General features: G+C 39.3%; 1 protein-coding gene across 7 annotated transcripts in view; it reads left to right on the top strand.

Annotated features, from left to right (window-relative positions):
- Positions 1 to 18,925, top strand: part of HACE1 (HECT domain and ankyrin repeat containing E3 ubiquitin protein ligase 1) — a 127,315-nt gene that overhangs the window by 90,418 nt on the left and 17,972 nt on the right. The window lies entirely within an intron of this gene.

The raw sequence follows: 18,925 nt of genomic DNA, 5'->3' as shown, positions 1-18,925 counted from the left end.
TTGAGTACTGACATGAAGCCATAAGTGGTAAATCCTATACTTGATCTCATATGACCAGGGGCACTCAGAACACAAGCATACAACATACAGTTGTTTCAGCATCCCCAAAGGGAAAAAGACCCTCCCAGCCCCATTCTGCTGCATATATATTTTTCCTTCAACACACCAAGATTCCCTCATGCAAGCATGCCCACAAGGGTAATAAAATCACACACGTGCAGGACGGATATGCCAAGCGCTGGTTCCCCACAGTGCCCCATGTGGGGCCAAGTCCTGTGTGCATTTGTGCATTACTCACGTATTTTATTTTATTTTGCTTATTTTCTGTTCTGTGGTGCAGAGATATTGTTGGGAATGTCAAAAAGACCTGCAGATACCCTTGTGGGTAACAGTGGCAGGAAAAAGAGGGAGCATTTGTCTTTATCCATAGCACAGAAAGTCAAGCTGTTGGAGAAACTGGACAGCGATATAAATGTGAAATGTCCTACAGAAGAGTATGGTGTTGGAATGACCATACTATATGACTTGAAGAAACAAAAGAATAAACTGTTGAAATTCGGTGCCAAACTTGATGAAAAGAAGTTAATGAAAAATAGAATAACACTGCATAAAGCTAAAACTGAAGATCTCAATTGTGTATTTAAAGAGTGGATTTGTCAGCATAACAGTGAACATGTGCCGCTTAATGGTATGCCGATCATAAAACAAGCAAAGATCTATCATCATGAAGTGAAAATTGAAGGGAACTGTGACTTTTCAACAGGCTGGTTGCAGAAATTTAAGAAAAGACATGATATTCATTTTTTAAAGATTTGTGGCAATAGAGCATCTGCTGATCACAAAACAGTGGTGAAATTCATTGAGGAATTTGCCATGGTCATTGCTGATGAAAATCTGATGCCAGAACAAGTCTGTATTGCTGTTAAAACATCACTGTTTTGTTGTTGTTGACTCAGAAGGACACTGACTACAGCTAATGAGATAGCCCCTACGGTAATTAAGGCTACCAAGGACAGAATAAATGTGCAGGAATGTGCTAGTGCAACTGGCAAGTGTTTTAAGTGTAAATTTGCTGTGATAGGCAAAAGCTTGTGTTCTCAATCTCTTCAAGGAATGAATTTCTTACCAGTCCATTATTATGCTAGCAAAAAAGCATGGATCACCAGGGAAAATATTTTATACCAGTGACTTGTGTTTACTGCAGGGAAGCTGGACTGCATGGTGACTGCAAGACTTTGTTATTCCCAAACAACTGCTCTGCTCGTCATCCAGCTGAAATTCTCATCAAAAATAATGTTTTTGCCATGTACCTTCCCCTCAAATGTGACTTCATTAATTCAGCATGTGACTGAATCAGTCACATTAGATCAATGAAAAATAAATATAACACTTTGTTGCATAGACTGCTAGCATCAGTGAACAGAATTGTGATTGTGCAAGGTTTTCAAAGGGAGTTTAATATGAAATATGTTGTATATGCTGTTGCTAGTGCTTGGAACACAGTGAGTAAAGACACAATTGTGCATGCCTGGCACAATCTCTGGCCTGCAACTATGTTCAGTGATGTTGATGAGCAAAGGTGTGACTTTGAAGGATTCTATATGTCAAGTGAAAGAAATGATGTCTGACTGCCCTACATATCCAAAAAAATACACCTTCAGAATTTGTTAGTTAGCAGAAAGAAGTGGATATTGAAAAAGTTTGTAACACTGGTTATGAGGCTCCAATTGCTCATTCATTGATGATGAAGTAACCAAAATTGTTCTGAATGAAGGTGGTGGTGAAAATAGTGATGATGAAGATAACGTTAAAACTGAAGAAGTGCCTATAGTTGACATAGTGAAAATATGGCATTCACAACAACAAGAAATCATGTTAGTTTATAAAATCAAAGAGAGGTTTCTAAGGCAAACAGCATTGTTAATAAGGCAGATAACCCTACAGGAAACATTTAAAAATCCATACAGCAGAATGACTCCTCATTCCTAGAAGACCCACTTGCTGTTCTCTCAATTGCTTCTTCTCACCTTAAAACACAAAATAGTGTACAGACGGGGCACAGTGGCTCACACCTGTAATCCCAGCACTTTGGGAGGCCGAGGTGAGTGGATCACCTGAGGTCAGGAGTTTGAGACCAGTCTGACCAACGTGGTGAATCTCTGTCTCTACTAAAAATACAAAAATTAGCTGGGCATGGTAATGCATGCTTGTAATCCCAGCTACTCAGGAGGCTGAGGCAGGAGAATTGCTTGAACCCAGGAGACAAAGGTTGCAGTGAACTGAGATCACAGTGCCACTGCACTCCAGCCTGGGCAACACAGTGAGACTCTGTCTCACAAAAAAAAAAAAAAAAAAAAAGGTATACAGTACTTTTTTTTTTTTTCGAGATAAAGTCTTGCTGTGTCACCCAGGCTGGAGTGCAGTGGTGCGATCTCTACTCACTGCAACCTTTGCCTCCTGGGTTCAAGCAGTTCTGCCTCAGCCTCTCAAGTAGCTAGGATTACAGGCGCCCACCACCATACCTGGCTAATTTTTGTGTTTTTAGTAGGAATGAGTTTCTACCATCTAGGCCAGGCTGGTCTCAATATCCTGACCTCAAGTGATCCACCCACCTCAGCCTCCCAAAGTGCTGGGATTATAGGCATGAGCCACTGAGCCTGGCCTACAGTACCTTCTAATCAAAACAAAGCATTCCAAGTGGAGACAGAAAGCCTGTGGTTTTTTGTTGCTTCTGTTTAACAGCTGGCACAGATATTCTGGTGATGCCTCTGTGCTGCTTTAGCTACCCTGAATATGTGATGTTTTTCACTGTATTAATGGTATGCTTTTTTTTTTTTTTTTAAAACCATTAAGTAGTTAGGTGTGAGTAAGTATAAGAAAATGATTGCTTATTGGTAGCAGGTAAATTCGGTAAGGAATGATGGTGATGTCAAACAACCACAGATTGTGTCTACATGGGTGGCTGAGATAGTGATGTCTTTACTTTCTGATGGTTCAGTGAAACAAATTCATGTAATTTAGACTTGGGTGTCGTTCCCAAGATAACTCATTTTATATATACAGATATTCCAAAATCCAAAACACTTTGAAATCTGAAATGCTTATGGTCCCAAGCATTTTAGATAAGGGATACTCAATCTGTACTATGAGATTTGTTTTTTTACTACTCTGAAAACTTTTAAAACAGATAGTGTAAGTCTACGGTTTTTCATGTTGAGTATACGTGTGTGTTATTAGGTGGATTTGAATGATTTTTTGGTATCTTCCGGTCAACAATGAAAACACATTTTCCTTGCATTTTAGATGGTATATTCTAGAAATTCACTTCAAAAATCACCAAACCTATAAAATGGTAACCTGATCAGTATTTTCTTTTTTATTTGCTGGGAAATTTGTTTATTTCTTATTTGACTGATTCTTTTTTTTTTTTTTTTGACGGAGTCTTGTTCTGTCGCCCAGGCTGGAATCTGTCATTGGCGTGATCTCGGCTCACTGCAAGCTCCACCTCCCAGGTTCATGCCATTCTCCTGCCTCAGACTCCTGAGTAGCTGGGACTACAGGTGCCTGCCACCACGCCTAGCTAATTTTTTGTATTTTTAGTAGAGATGGGGTTTCACCGTGTTAGCCAGGATGGTCTTGATCTCCTGACCTCGTGATCCGCCCGCCTCGGCCTCCCAAAGTGCTGGGTTTACAGGCATGAGCCACTGCGCCTCGCCTTTTTTAAAAAAATTATAAGTTCTGGGTTACAGGTGCAGAATGTGCAGGTTTGTTACATAGGTATACACGTGCCATGGTGGTTTGCTGCACCCATCAGACCCTCACCTACTTTAGGTATTTCTCATAATGTTATCCCTCCCCTAGCCCCCCACCCCCAGCAGGCCTTGGTGTGTGATGTTCCCCTTCCTGTGTCCATGTGTTCGCATTCAACTCCCACTTATGAGTGAGAACATGTGGTGTTTGATTTTCTGTCCTTGTGATAGTTTGCTGAGAATGATGGTTTCCAGCTTCATCCGTGTCCCTGCAAAGGACACAAACTTATCCTTTTTTATGGCTACATAGTATTCCATGGTGTATATGTGCCACATTTTCTTAATCCAGTCTATCATTGATGGACATTTGGGTTGGTTCCAAGTATTTGCTATTGTGAACAGTGTCGCAGTAAACATAAGTGTGTATGTGTCTTTATAGTGGCATGATTTATAATCCTTTGGGTGTATGCCCAGTAATGAGATTGCTGGGTCAAATGGTATTTCTAGTTCTAGATCCTTGAGGAATCGCCACACTGTCTTCCACAATGGTTGAACTAATTTATGCTCCCACCAAAGTGTAAAAGTGTTCCTGTTTCTCCACAACGTCTCCAGCATCTGTTGTTTCCTGACTTTTTAATGTTTGCCATTCTAACTGGTGTGAGATGGTATCTCATTGTCGTTTTGATTTGCATTTCTCTGATGGCAAGTGATGATGAGCATTTTTTCATGTCAGTTGGCTGCATAAATGTCTTCTTTTGAGAAGCATCTGTTCATATCCTTTGCCCATTTTTTGTTGGGGTTGTTTTTTTTCTTGTAAAGTTGTTTAAGTTCTTTGTAGAGTCTGAATATTAACCGTTTGTCAGATGGATAGATTGCAAAAATTTTCTCCCATTCTGTAGGTTGCCTGTTCACTCTGATGGTAGTTTCTTTTGCAGTGCAGAAGTTCTTTAATTAGATCCCATTTGTCAATTTTGGCTTTTGTTGCCATTGCTTTTGGTGTTTTAGACATGAAGTCTTTGCCCATGCCTATGTCCTGAATGGTATTGCCTAGGTTTTCTTGTAGGATTTTATGGTCCTAGGTCTTACGTTTAAGTCTTTGATCTATCTTGAGTTGATTTTTGTATAAGGTGTAAGTAACGGGTCCAGTTTCAGTTGTCTGCATATGGCTAGCCAGTTTTCCCCAAACCATTTATTAAAAAGGGAATCTTTTCCCATTGCTTGTGTGTGTCAGGTTTGTCAAAGATCAGATGGTATTAGATGTGTGGTGTTACTTCTGAGGTGTCTGTTCTGTTCCATTGGTCTATATATGTGTTTTGGTACCAGTACCTTTCTGTTTTGGTTACTGTAGCCTTGAAGTATAATTTGAAGTCTGGTAGCGTGATGCCTCCAGCTTTGTTCTTCTTGCCCAGGATTGTCTTGGCTATGCGGGCTATTTTTTGCTTCCATATGAAGTTTAAAGTAGTTTTTTCCAATTCCGTGAAGAAAGTGAATGGTAGCTTGATGGAGATAGCATTGAATCTATAAATTACTTTGGGCAGTAAGGCCATTTTTACAATATTGATTCTTCCTATCCATGAGCATGGAATGTTTTTCCATTTATTTGTGTCCTCTTTTACTTCCTTAAAGCAGCGGTTTGTAGTTCTCCTTGAAGAAGTTCTTCACATCCCTTGTAAGTTGTATTCCTAGGTATTTTATTCTCTTAATAGCAATTGTGAATGGGAGTTCACTCATGATTTGGCTCTCTGTTTGTCTATTATTGGTGTATAGGAATGCTTCTGATTTTTGCACATTGATTTTGTATCCTGAGACTTTGCCGAAGTTGCTTATCAGCTTAAGGAGATTTGGGGCTGAAACAATGGGGTTTTCTAAATATACAATCGTGTCATCTGCAAGCAGAGACAATTTGATTTCCTCTCTTCCTATTTGAATACCCTTTATTGCTTTCTCTTGCCTGATTGCCCTGGCCAGAATTTCCAATACTGTGTTGAATTGGAGTGGTGAGTGATGGCATCCTTGTCTTGTGCGAGTTTTCAAAGGGAATGCTTCCCGTTTTTCCCTATTCAGTATGATATTGGCTGTGGGTTTGTCATAAATAGCTCTTACTATTTTGAGATACATTCCATCAATTCTTAGTTTATTGAGAGTTTTTAGCATGAAAGGCTGTTGAATTTTGTCGAAGGCCTTTTCTGCATCTATTGGGATAATCATGTGGCTTTTGCCATTGGTTCTGTTTATGTGGATTACGTTTATTGATTTGCATATGTTGAATCAGCCTTGCATCCCAGGGATGAAGCTGACTTGATTGTGGTGGATAAACTTTTTCATGTGCCGCTGGATTTGGTTTGCCAGTATTTTATTGAGTATTTTTGCATTGATTTTCATCAGGGATATTGTCTGAAATTCTCTTTTGTTGTGTCTCTGCCAGGTTTGGTGTCAGGATGATGCTGGCCTCATAAAATGAGTTAGGGGGGATTCCCTCTTTTCCTATTGATTGGAATAGTTTCAGAAGGAATAGTACCAGCTCCTCTTTGTACCTCTGGTAGAATTTGGCTGTGAATCCGTCTGGTCCTGGATTTTTTTGGTTGGTAGGCTATTAATTATTGCCTCAATTTCAGAGTCTGTTATTGATGTATTCAGAGATTCAACTTCTTCCTGGTTTAGTCTTGGGAGGGTGTATGTGTCTAGGAATTTATCCATTTCTTCTAGATTTTCTAGTTTATTTGCATAGAGATGTTTATAGTATTTTCTGATGGTAGTTTGTATTTGTGTAGGATTGGTGGTGATATCCCCTTTATAATTTTATTGCATGTATTTTATTCTTCTCTTTTTCTTCTTTATTAGTCTTGCTAGTGGTCTGTTTATTGTTGATCTTTTCAATAAACCAGCTCCTGGATTTATTGATTTTTTTGAAGGGTTTTTCGTATTCCTATCTCCTTCAATCCTGCTCTGATTTTAGTTATTTTTTGTATTCTGCTAGCTTTTGAATTTGTTTGCTCTTGCTTCTCTAGTTCTTTTAATTGTGATGTTAGGGTGTTGATTTTAGATCTCGCCTGCTTTCTCTTGTGGGCGTTTAGTGCTATAAATTTCCCTCTAGACACTGCTTTAAATGTGTCCCAGAGATTCTGGGACGTTGTGTCTTTGTTCTCATTGGTTTCAAACAACATTTTTATTTCTGACTTACTTTCATTATTTACCCCATAGTCATTCAGGAGCAGGTTGTTCAGTTTCCATTTATTTGTGCGGTTTTGAGTGAGTTTCTTAATCCTGAGTTCTAATTTGATTGCACTGTGCTCTGAAAGACAGTTTGTTGTGATTTCTGTTGTTTTACATTTCCTGAGGAGTGTTTTACTTTCAATTATGTGGTTTTAGAATAAGTGCAGTGTGGTGCTGAGAAGAATGTATATTCTGTTGATTTGGGGTGAAGAGTTCTGTAGATGTCTATTAGGTCTGCTTGGTACAGAGCTGAGTTCAAGTCCTAGATAACCTTGTTAACCTTCTGTCTTGATCTGTCTACTATTGACAGTTGGGTGTTAAAGTCTCCCGTTATTATTGTGTGGGAGTCTAAGTCTCTTTGTATGTCTCTAAGGACTTGCTTTATGAATCTGGGTGCTCCTATATTGGGTACATATATATTTAGGATATTTAGCTCTTCTTGTTGCATTCATCCCTTTACCATTATGTGTAATGCCCTTCCTTGTCTGTTTTGATCTTCTTTGGTCTAATGTCTGTTTTATCAGAGATCAGGATTACAACCCCTGCTTTTTTTTTTTTTTTTTTTTTTTGCTTTCTATTTGCTTGGTATATCTTCCTCCATCCCTCTTTTTTGAGCCTTTGTGTCTTTGCAAGTGAGATGGGTCTCCTGCATACAGCACGCTGAAGTGTCTTGACTCTTTATCCAATTTGCCAGTCTGTGTCTTTTAATTGGGGCATTTAGCCCATTTACATTTAAGTTGTATTGTTATGTGTGAATTTGATTCTGTCATTATGATGCTAGCTGGTTATTTCACCTGTTAATTGATGCAGTTTCTTCATAGTGTTGATGGTTTTTACAGTTTGGCTTGTTTTTGCAGTGGCTGGTACCAGTTGCTACTTTCCATGTTTAGTGCTTCCTTCAGGAGCTCTTTCAAGTCAGGCCTGATGGTGACAGAGTCTCTCAGCATTTGCTTGTCTGTAAAGGATTTTATTTCTCTTTCACTTATGAAGCTTAGTTTGGCTGGATATGAAATGCTGGGTTGAAAATTCTTTTCTTTAAGAATACTGAACACTCTCTTCTGGTTTGTAGGGTTTCTGCAGAGAGATCCACTGTTAGTCTGATGGGCTTCCCTTTGTGGGTAACCTGACCTTTCTCTCTGGCTGCCCTTAACATTTTTTCCTTCATTTCAAACTTGGTGGATCTGACAATTAATGTCTTGGGGTTGCTTTTCTCGAGGAGTATCTTTGTGGTGGTCTCTGTATTTCCTGAATTTGAATGTTGGCCTGCCTTGCTAGGTTGGGGTTCTCCTAGGTAATATCCTGAAGAGTGTTTTCTTTTTTTTTAATTATACTTTAAATTCTAGGGTACATGTGCGCAACATGCAGGTTTGTTACATATGTATACATGTGCTGCACCCATTAACTCGTTATTTACATTAGGTATATCTCCTAATGCTATCCCTCCCCCCATCCGCACCCCACGACAAGCCCCAGTGTGTGGTGTTCCCCTTCCTGTGCCCAAGTGTTCTCATTGTTCAATTCCCACCTGTGAGTGAGAACATGCGATGTTTGGTTTTCCGTTCTTGCAGTAGTTTGCTGAGAATGATGGTTTTAGTTTGCTGAGAATGATGGTTTCCAGCTACATCCATGTCCCTACAAAGGACACAAACTTATCCTTTTTTATGGCTGCATAGTATTCCATGGTGTATATGTGCCACATTTTCTTAATCCAGTCTATCATTGATGGACATTTGGGTTGGTTCCAAGCCTTTGCTATTGTGAATAGTACTGCAATAAACATACGTGTCCATGTGTGTTTACAGCAGCATGATTTATAATCCTTTGGGTATATACCCAGTAATGGGATGGCTGGGTCAAATGGTATTTCTAGTTCTAGATCCTCGAGGAATCACCACACTGTCTTCCACAATGGTTGAACTAGTTTACAGTCCCACCAACAATATAAAAGTGTTCCTATTTCTCCACATCCTCTCCAGCACCTGTTGTTTCCTGACTTTTTAGTGGTTGTCATTCTAACTGGTGTGAGATGGTATCTCATTGTCGTTTTGATTTGCATTTCTCTGATGGCTAGTGATGATGAGCATTTTTTCATGTGTCTATTGGCTGCATAAATGTCTTCTTTTGAGAAGTGTGTGTTCATATCCTTTGCCCACTTTTTGATGGGGGTTTTTTTTTTCTTGTAAATTTGTTTGAGTTCTTTGTAGGTTCTGGATATTAGCCCTTTGTCAGATGAGTAGATGGCAAAAATTTTCTCCCATTCTGTACGTTGCCTGTTCATGAAGAGTGTTTTCTAACTTGGTTCCATTTTCCCGGTCACTTTCAGGCGCACCAATCCAACATATACTTGGTCTTTTCACATAGTCCCATATTTCTTGGAGGCTTTGTTAGTTTCTTTTCTTTTTTTCTCTAATCTTGTCTTTTCACTTTATTTCATTAATTTGATCTTCAATCCCTGATATCTTTTCTTGCACTTGATCGAATCGGCTATTAAAGCTTGTGTATGCTTCACAAAGTTCTCATACTGTGGTTTTCAGCTCCATCAGGTCATTTAAGCTCTTCTCTACACTGGTTATTCTAGTTAGCCATTCATTTAGCCTTTTTTTCAAGGTTTTTAGCTTCCTTGTGATGGGTTAGAACATGCTCCTTTAACTTGGAGAAGTTTGTTATTATTGACCTTCTGAAGCCTACTTCTGCCAGTTCATCAAACTCATTCTCTATCCAGTTTTGTTCCGTTGCTGACTAGGAGTTGTGTTCCTTTGGAGGCGAGGAGGTGTTCTGGTTTTTGGAATTTTCAGCCTTTCTGCTCTGGTTTCTCCCCATCTTTGTGGTTTTATCGACCTTTGGTCTTTGATGTTGGTGACCTATGGATGGAGTTTTGGTGTGGATGTCCTTTTTGTTGATGTTGATGCTCTTCCTGTTTGTTAGTGTTCCTTCTAATAGACAGGCCCCTTAGCTGCAGGTCTGTCGGAGTTTGCTGGAGGTCTACTACAGACCCTGTTTGCCTGGGTATCACTCGCGGAGACTGCAGAACAGCAAATATCGCTGCCTGTTCCTTCCTCTGGAAGCTTCGCCACAGAGGGGCACCCGCCTGTGTGAGGTGTCCAGTCAGGCTACACAGAGAGAGAGAGTCAGGGACCCACTTGAGGCAGTCTGTCCATTCTCAGAGCTCAGATGCCATGCTGTGAGAACCACTGCTCTCTTCAGAGCTGTCAGGCAGGGATGTTTAAGTCTGGAGTAGCTGTTTGCTGCTTTTTGTTCAGATATGTCCTGTCCCCAGAAGTGGAATCTAGAGAGGCAGTAGGCCTTGCTGAGCTGCGATGGGCTCCGCCCAGTTCGAGCTTCCCTGCCTCTTTGTTTATACTGTGAGCATAGAACCTCCTACTCAAGCCTCAGCAATAGCGGACACCCCTCTCCCCACCAAGCTCCAGTGACCCAGGTCGATCTCAGACTACTGTGCTGGCAGCAAGCAAGGCTCCGTGGGCATGGGACCCTCTGAGCCAGGCACAGGAGGGAATCTCCTGGTCTGCCGGTTGCGAAGACCGTGGGGAAAACGGATTATTTGGGCAGGAGTGTACCATTCCTCCAGGTAACAGTTAGTCACAAGTTCCCTTGGCTAGGAAAGGGAAATCCCTTGATGCCTGGCGCTTCCTGGGTGAGGTGACACCCTGCCCTGCTTTGTCTCGCCCTCCGTGGGCTGCACCCACTGTCCAACCAGTCCCAATGAATTGAACCAGTCACCTCAATTGGAAATGCAGACATCACCCATCTTCTGTGTCAGTCTCGCTGGGAGCTGTAGACCAGAGCTGTTTTCCTACTCGGCCATCTTGGAAGCGACTTTTCTATCACTATTTTCAGTGACTGAATTTGTTCTAATGAAACTGAAGTAATCGGATTTTTATCAGACTATCAATTCTTATAACTAGTTTGTGGCTTTAATAATAAGTGTATATTGATAAAAGAATAAATTGTTGAAAAATGTTATATCTTTAAAAAGTGCCTCTCCTTTTTCTTGTGTCTACATAGTCCTGTAAAAGAAACATGACATAATTTTGAGTTCCCATTGGAGGAATTTTTTTTTTGTTTTTTGGAGATGGAGTCTCGCTCTGTCACCCAGGCTGGAGTGCAGTGGCACGATCTCGGCTCACTGCAACCTCCACCTCCCAGGTTCAAGTGATTCTCCTGCCTCAGCCTCCTGAGTAGCTGGGATTATAGGCGCATGCCACCACACCCAGCTAATTTTTGTATTTTAGTAGACACGGGGTTTCACCGTGTTGACCAGGCTGGTCTCAAACTCCTGACCTCGGGTGATCTGCCTACCTCGGCCTCCCAAAGTGCTGCGATAACAGGCATGAGTCACCGCATCCAGCCTTGATTCTAGTATTTTATGCCTTCAAAAACTCAGGTAGGAGCAAATATGATTTTCCTAGGATATGACATCTGTTAGAGATGAAAGATACCCTACTGCCAACTGTTATCAGCTCTTTATCTTTTTAAAAATGTTTATTTTTAATTGTAAATGGGCAAATTATAGTTGTATTTATGGAGCAAAAGTGATTTTGTGTCTTAGGAGTACAGTGTGGATTAATTAAATCAAGCTAATTAATATATTCATCACCTCAACTGTAGTGGATCCTTGGTATCCCTGGGAGTTTGGTTCCAGAATTCTGTTTGTTTATCAAAATCCACGGATGCTCAAGTCCCTTTTAGAATGTGGTGTGGTATTTGCATGTAATCTACATACATCCTTCTAATACCTAATACAATATAAATGCTGTGTAAATAGTTGTTATAATGTATTGTTTATGGAATAATGACAAGGCAGAAGGTCTGTACATGTTCAGTAACCTTCTGATGTAACCATCCATTTTTTTCCCCTGAATATTCCTGTCTTGAATTTGGTTGAATCCATAGATGCAGAATGATTTGTATTCATTTGTGTATATACCCAGTAATAAGATTGTTAGGTCAAATGCTATTTCTGCCTCTAGGTCTTTGAGGAATCGCCACGCTGTCTTCCATAGTGATTGAACTAATTAATTTACATTCCCACCAACAGTGTAAAAGGGTTCCCTTTTCTCTGCAACCTTGCTAGCATCTGTTGTTTTTTGACTTTTTAATAGTAACCATTCTGACTGGCATGAGATGGTATCTCACTGTGGTTCTGATTTGTATTTCTCTGATGATCAATGATGTTAAACTTTTTTCCATATGTTTGTTGGCCACATGGCCACTTCTTTTGAGAAGTGTCTGTTTATGTCATCTGCTCACTTTTTAATGGGGTTGTTTTTTTCTTGTAAATTTCAGTTCCTTGTAGACTCTGATACTAGACCTTTGTCAGATGAATAGATTGCAAAAATGTTCTGCCATTCTGTAGGTTGTCTGTTCACTCTGATAGTTACTTTTGCTGTACAGAAGCTCTTTAGTTTAAATAGATGCCATTTGTCAATTTTTGCTTTTGTTGCAATTGCTTTTAATGTATTCATCATGAAATCTTTGCCTGTGCCTATGTCCTGAATGGAATTGCCTAGATTTACTTCTAAGGTGTTTATAGTTTGAGGTTTTACATTTAAGTCTTTAATCCATCTTGAGTTAATTTTTATATATGGTGTAAGGAAGGGGTTCTGTTTCAATTTTCTGCACTCAGCCAGCAGTCAGCACCATTTGTTAAACAGGGAATATTTTCTCATTGCTTTTGTTGAGTTTGTCAAAGATCACATGGTTGTAGGTGTGTGATCTTATTTCTGAGTTCTCTATACTGTTCCTTGGTCTATGTGTCTGTTCTTGTACCAGTTCCATGCTGTTTTGGTGACTGTATAGTTTGAAATCTGGTAGCATGATGCCTCCAACTTTGTTCTTTTTGCTTAGGATTGCCCTAGCTATTTGGGCTCTTTTTTGGTTCCATGTGAATTTTAATGTAGTAACTTCTAATTCTGTGAAGAATGCCAATTGTAATTTAATGGGAATAGCATTGAATCTATAAATTACTTTGGGCAGTATGGCCATTTTCACAATCTTGATTCTTCCTTTCCATGAACATGGGATGTTTCTCCATTTGTTTGTGTCCTCTGTGATTTCTTTTGAGTAGTGGTTTATAGTTCTCCTTGAAGAGGTCCTCATTTTCCTTGTTAAGCTGTATTCCTAGGTATTTTATTCTTTTGGTAGCAGTTGTGAATGGGAGTTCATTCATGATTTGGCTGTCTGCTTGCCTGTTGTTGGTGTATAGGGATGCTAGCAATTTTTGCACATCGATTGTATATCCTGAGACTTTGCTGAAGTTACTCATCACTTAAGAAGCTTTTTGGCTTAGATGATGAGGTTTTCTAGCTATAAGATCATGTCATCTGCAAATAAAGATAATTCAACTTCCTCTCTTCCTATTTGAATACCTTTATTTCTTTCTCTTGCTTGATTGCTCTGGTCAGAATTTTTAATACTTTGTTGGATAGGAGTGGTGAGAGAGGGCATCCTTGTCTAGTACTGGATTTCAAGGGGAATCCTTTCAGCTTTTACCCGTTCAGTATGATGTTGGTTATAGGTTTGTCATAGATGTCTCTTACTATTTTGAAGTATGTTCCTTCAATATCTAGTTTATTGAGAGTTTCTAATGTGAAAGGATGTTAAATTTTATTGTGTATTGAGATAATCATGTGGTTTTTGTCTTTAGTTCTGTTTATGTGATGAATCACATTTATTGATTTGCATATGTTGAACCAACCTTGCATTCTGGTGATGAAGCAGACTTGATCATGGTGGATAATCTTTTTGATGTGCTGCTGGATTTGATTTGCCAGTATTTTATTGAGGATTTTTTGCATTGATGTTCATCAGGGATATTGGCCTGAAGTTTTCTTTTGTTGTTGTGTCTCTGCCAGGTTTTGGTATCAGGATGATGCTGGCCTCATAAAATGAGTTAGGGAGGAGTCCCTTTATTTTTTTTTCCCCCAGTTTTTTGGCATAGTTTCAGTAGAAATGGTACCAGCTCTTTTTTGTACGTCTGGTGGAATTCAGCTGTGAATCCATCTGGTCCTGGGCTTTTTTTTAGTTGGTAGGCTATTTATTACTGCCTCAATTTCAGAACTCATTATTTTTAATCTATTCAGAGATTCAGTTTCTTCTTGGTTCAGTCTTGGAAGGGTGTATGTGTCCAGGAGTTTATCCATTTCTTCTAGATTTTCTAGTTTATGTGCATACAAGTATTTACAGTATTCTCTGATGGTTGTTTTATTTATTTATTTATTTATTTATTTATTTATTTATTTATTTATTTTGAGATGGAGTCTTGCTCTGTCGCTCAGTCTGGAGTGCAGTGGTGTGACCTCAGCTCACTGTAACCTCTGCCTGCCGGGTTCAAACAATTCTCCTGCCTCAGCCTCCCGAGTAGCTGAGACTACAGGCATGCACCACCATGCCTGGCTAATTTTTTGTGCTTTTGGTAAAGAATAGGTTTCACCATGCTGGCCTGGCTGTTTTAGAACTCCTGACCTTGTGATCCACCCGCCTTAGCCTCCCAAAGTGCTGGGATTACAGGTGTGAGCCACTGTGCTTGGCCAGTTGTTTATATTTCTTTGGGGTCAGTGGTGATATATCTACTTTATAATTTCTAATTGTGTTTATTTCATTCTTTTCACTTTTCTTCATTAGTTTAGCTAGAGGTCTATCTATTTTATTAATGTTTTCAAAAAATCAGCTCCTGGATTCATTGAATTTTTTGAAGGGTTGTTTTGTGTCTCTATCTTCAGTTCACCTCTGATCTTGGTTATTGTCTTCTGCCAGCATTGGGTCTGTTCGCTCTTGGCTCTCTAGTTCTTTAGTTGAGATGTCAGGTAGTTAATCTGAGATCTTTCTAGCTTTTTGATGTGGGCATTTAGTGCTATAAATTTCCCTCTTAACACTGCTTTAGCTGCATCCCAGAGATTCTGGCACATTGTCTCTTTGTTCTCATTAGTTTCCGATAACTTCTTGGTTTCTCCCATAATTTTGTTATTTACCCAAGAGTCACTCAGGAGCAGGTTGTTCATTTTCTATGTAGTTGTGTGGTTTTGAGTGAATTTCTTAATCGTGAGTTCTAATTTGATTGTGCTGTGGTCTGAGAGACTGTTTGTTATGATTTCATTTCTTTTGCACTTGCCAAGGAAAGTTTTACTTCTGATTATGTGATCGATTTCAGAATAAGTGTCATGTGGTGATGAGAAGAATATATATTCTGTTGAATTTGGGTGGGAAGTTCTGTAGATATCTATCAGGTCCAGTTGATATGGAGCTGAGTTCAGGTCCAGAATATATTTGTTAAATTTCTGTCTTGATGATCTGTCTAATATTGTTAGTGGGGTGTTAAAGTCTCTCACTATTATTGTGTGGGAGTCTAAGTCTCTTTGCAGTTCTCTAAGCACTTGTTTTATGAATTTGGGTGCTCCTGCGTTGGGTGCATATATAGTTATGATAGCTCTTCTTGTTGAATTGAACCTTTTACCATTATGTAATGCCCTTGTCTTTTTTTTTTTTTTTTTATCTTTGTTGGTTTAAAGTCTCTTTTGTCAGAATCTAGGGTTGCAACTCCTGCTTTTTTCTGTTTTCCATTTGCTTGGTAAATTTCCCTCCATCCCTTTATTTAGAGCTTGTGTTTGTCTCTTGAGGATAGCATACTGATGGGTCTTGGCTCTTCATCCAGCTTGCCATTCTTGGTCTTTTAATTGGGGCATTTAACCCATTTACATTTAACGTTAGTATTGTTATGTATGAATTTGATCCTGTCTTGATGATGCCAGCTGATTATTTTGCAGGCTTGGTTTATGTGATTGCTTCATAGTGTCACTGGTCTGTGTACTTCAGTGTGTTTTTGCAGTGGCTGGTAACAATTTTTCCTTTCCATATTTAGTTCTTTTTTCAGGAGCTCTTGTAAGGCAGGACTGGTAGTTACAAATTCCCTCACCTTTCGCTTGTCTGAAAAGGATCTTATTTCTACTTTGCTTATAAAGCTTAGTTTGGTCAGATATGAAATTCTCAGTTGGAAATTCTTTTCTTTAAGAATGTTGAATATTGACCACCAGTCTCTTCTGGCTTGCAGAGTTTTCACTGAGAGGTTTGCTATTAGTCTGATGGGTTTCCCTTTGTAGGTGACCTGGCCTTTGTCTCTGGCTGCCCTTGACAGCTTTTCTTTCGTTTGGACCTTGGGGATCTGGTGGCCTTGGGGAATCTGATGGGAAGACACATCTGATTATATGTCTTGGGGTTGATCTTTTTGTGGAGTATCTTACTGGGGTTCTCTGCATTTCCTGAATTTGAATATTGGCCTGTCCTGATAATCTGGGGGAGTTCTCCTATATGATATTCTGAAGTATGTTTTCCAACTTGGTTCCATTCTCCTTGTCTCTTTCAGATGCCCCAATCAGTTGTAGGTTTGGTCTCTTTACATAATCCCATATTTCTTGGAGGTTTTTTTCATTCCTTTTTGTTCCTTTTTCTCTATTGTTGTCTGCCTGTCTTATTTTGGAAAGATAGTCTTCAAGCTCTGAAGTTCTTTCTTCCGCTTGGTCTGTTCTGCTGTTGATACTTGTGATTTTATTCTGAAGTTCTCATGTTGTGTTTTTCAGCTCTATCAGGTCTGTTATGTTCCTCTCTAAACTGACTGTTGTGGCTACCAGCTCCTGTATTGTTTTATCATGATTCTTAGCTTCTTTGCATTGGGTTAAAACATGCTCCTTTAGCTCAGTGTAGTTTATTATTACCCACCTTCTGAAGCCTATTTCTGTCAATTCAGCCATTTCAGCTTCAGACCAGTTCTGTGCTTTTGCTGGAGAGGCGTTGCGGTCATTTGGAGGAGAAGAGGCACTCTGGCTTTTTGAGTTTTCAGCATTTTTGTGTTGATTCTTTCTAATCTTTTTGGCCTTAATCTACCTTTGTTCTTTGAGGCTGCTGACCTTTAACTGAGGTTTTTGTGGAGTCTTTTTGTTGATGATGTTGTTTTCTGTTCATTTGTTTTTCTTTTAGTAGTCTGGCCACTTTACTGTATGTAGGGCTGCTGTGGTTTGCCGGGAGTCCTCTCCAGAGCCCAGTTGCCTTGGTTTCTCCCATACCTGGAGGTATCAGCAGAGAAGGCCATGAAGCAGCAAAGATGGCAGGCAGGTCCTTCCTCTGGAAGCTCTGTCCCAGGGGGTAGGTACTTACCTGTTGTTGGCCTGCATGCACCTATAAGAGGTGGCTGGAGACCCCTGTTGGGAGATCTCAAGAAGTCACAAGGAATGGGATCAGTGACTTGCCAAAAGAAGCAGTCTGGCTGCTTTTTGGTAGAGCACATGTGCTGCGTTAAAGGGGACACACTACCTTGTCTGTACCGCCGGTATTCTCCAAAGCCGGCAGGCTGGAGCAGCCGAGTTGACTGAACCCCAGACATGGCGGTCACCCCTCGCCCCCAGAGCTCGGTCCCAGTGAGATGCCAAAGCTCTGCCCTTAGAACCCTTAGCCAGTGTATTTCTATACAACATGATTGCTTGAAATGTTAATGGGTAACAGTAGTGGGTGTTTATAGTAATATTCGTATTGTCAAGATAATATTAATTTGTTTTATTCTGTTTGAAGATGTACTGTTTAGCGAGGCAGGGAAACATTTTAGAAGCAGTTTGACTTCGATTTTTCCATTAAACACAGCTCTCTTTCAACTATTTGAAAAACTCTTATATTACTGAAAAATTAAGGGTTTATGATAGCTAGGATTTCATTATTTTATTGAAAAATAATTTAGTTCAATTGCCATTCACATTTAAATTACTTAATTAACATGAAGACTGGGATGTGAAGGAACTGATTTTCACAAATTGATATCAATAGCTATGAACTGGGTTACTGAAATACATGTGGAAAATAATAAATACTAAAAGAAATGGAGGGAAAAGTGTGATGAAAGAGCATTATATTTGTAAAAATTAATTTAAAAATAGACTGTAGAAGGAAATAATAGGAATTAATTGGTAAAAAAAGAGTATATACTATTCTGATAGATATGGAATGCAATTAAAATAGGTAATGTTCACATGAGCAATTCGTAAATCTTTTATTTATGCTTCAAGACTTGTTAAGGTCTTCCACAGAGATTATTGAGTCGCACTTTAAGATTGTAAAGCTAGAACCTCTTGGGAAAAAGTCTTTTTAGGGAAGAGTAGAGTCTTTCCTGGCATCTTAAAAAACACAGATGCATAATTAATTATATGAATGGGGCAGAAAACTTTTAGTACATCCAGTGAACAATGTTAGTGAGAGTAGACATAAACTAAAATATAATCATGTGCTAATGCAGATATCACTGCTATAATCACTATAAAATATTTATATATGTTATTTCTTGGGTTGGACTCTAGAAATTTAGTGTATGTTTCTGTTTGACTGTTGGGTACACATTTCTGTCTCCCTCTCTATAACAACTGCCTGCCTGTGACTTGTAGCTGATTAATTCCTATGTAATAGAGAAAAACTTGCACCTTTGGTTGATGGGAAGTGGGATTTGGGGTGAGACTAGATTGAATAGCAGAGATGGTAGCTTTCCTTGTGTTAAATTGTACAAGGAGCCACACAGGGTTTCGGGAGAGCTGTGAGGAATTTACTGTGACACTTTTGTAGCTCTGAGGGCTGTGAAGAGTTCATAGCTAGTAGTCATATAGAACTTGCTGGCTCAGTGCCTTTTTTTTTGGTCTTTTTTCCCCGTTTTTTGTTTGATTGGGTTTTGTTTGTTTGTTTGTTTGTTTGTTTTTGAACAGAGCATCAGATGAGTGCCAAAAAAAGAATAAAGGAAGAGGGCTAAAACAGACTTTCTTCCCTGTTAGGGTCTTAATTCCTAGTAGGTGGGAGCTGTATACCTGCTACAGCATATTGTTTTTAACTCACAAAGTTTCACTTACAATGATTTAAAAATTATATAAATGATAACATCTCATAGTTTATATATGTATACACACACATACTCTTTCTCTCTG

The sequence above is a fragment of the Chlorocebus sabaeus genome, chromosome 13 (assembly GCF_047675955.1).
Source record: "Chlorocebus sabaeus isolate Y175 chromosome 13, mChlSab1.0.hap1, whole genome shotgun sequence".
Classification (NCBI taxonomy): Eukaryota; Metazoa; Chordata; class Mammalia; order Primates; family Cercopithecidae; genus Chlorocebus; species Chlorocebus sabaeus.
Note: the sequence above shows the minus strand (reverse complement) of the source record. Positions and strands in the feature narration are given on the sequence as shown.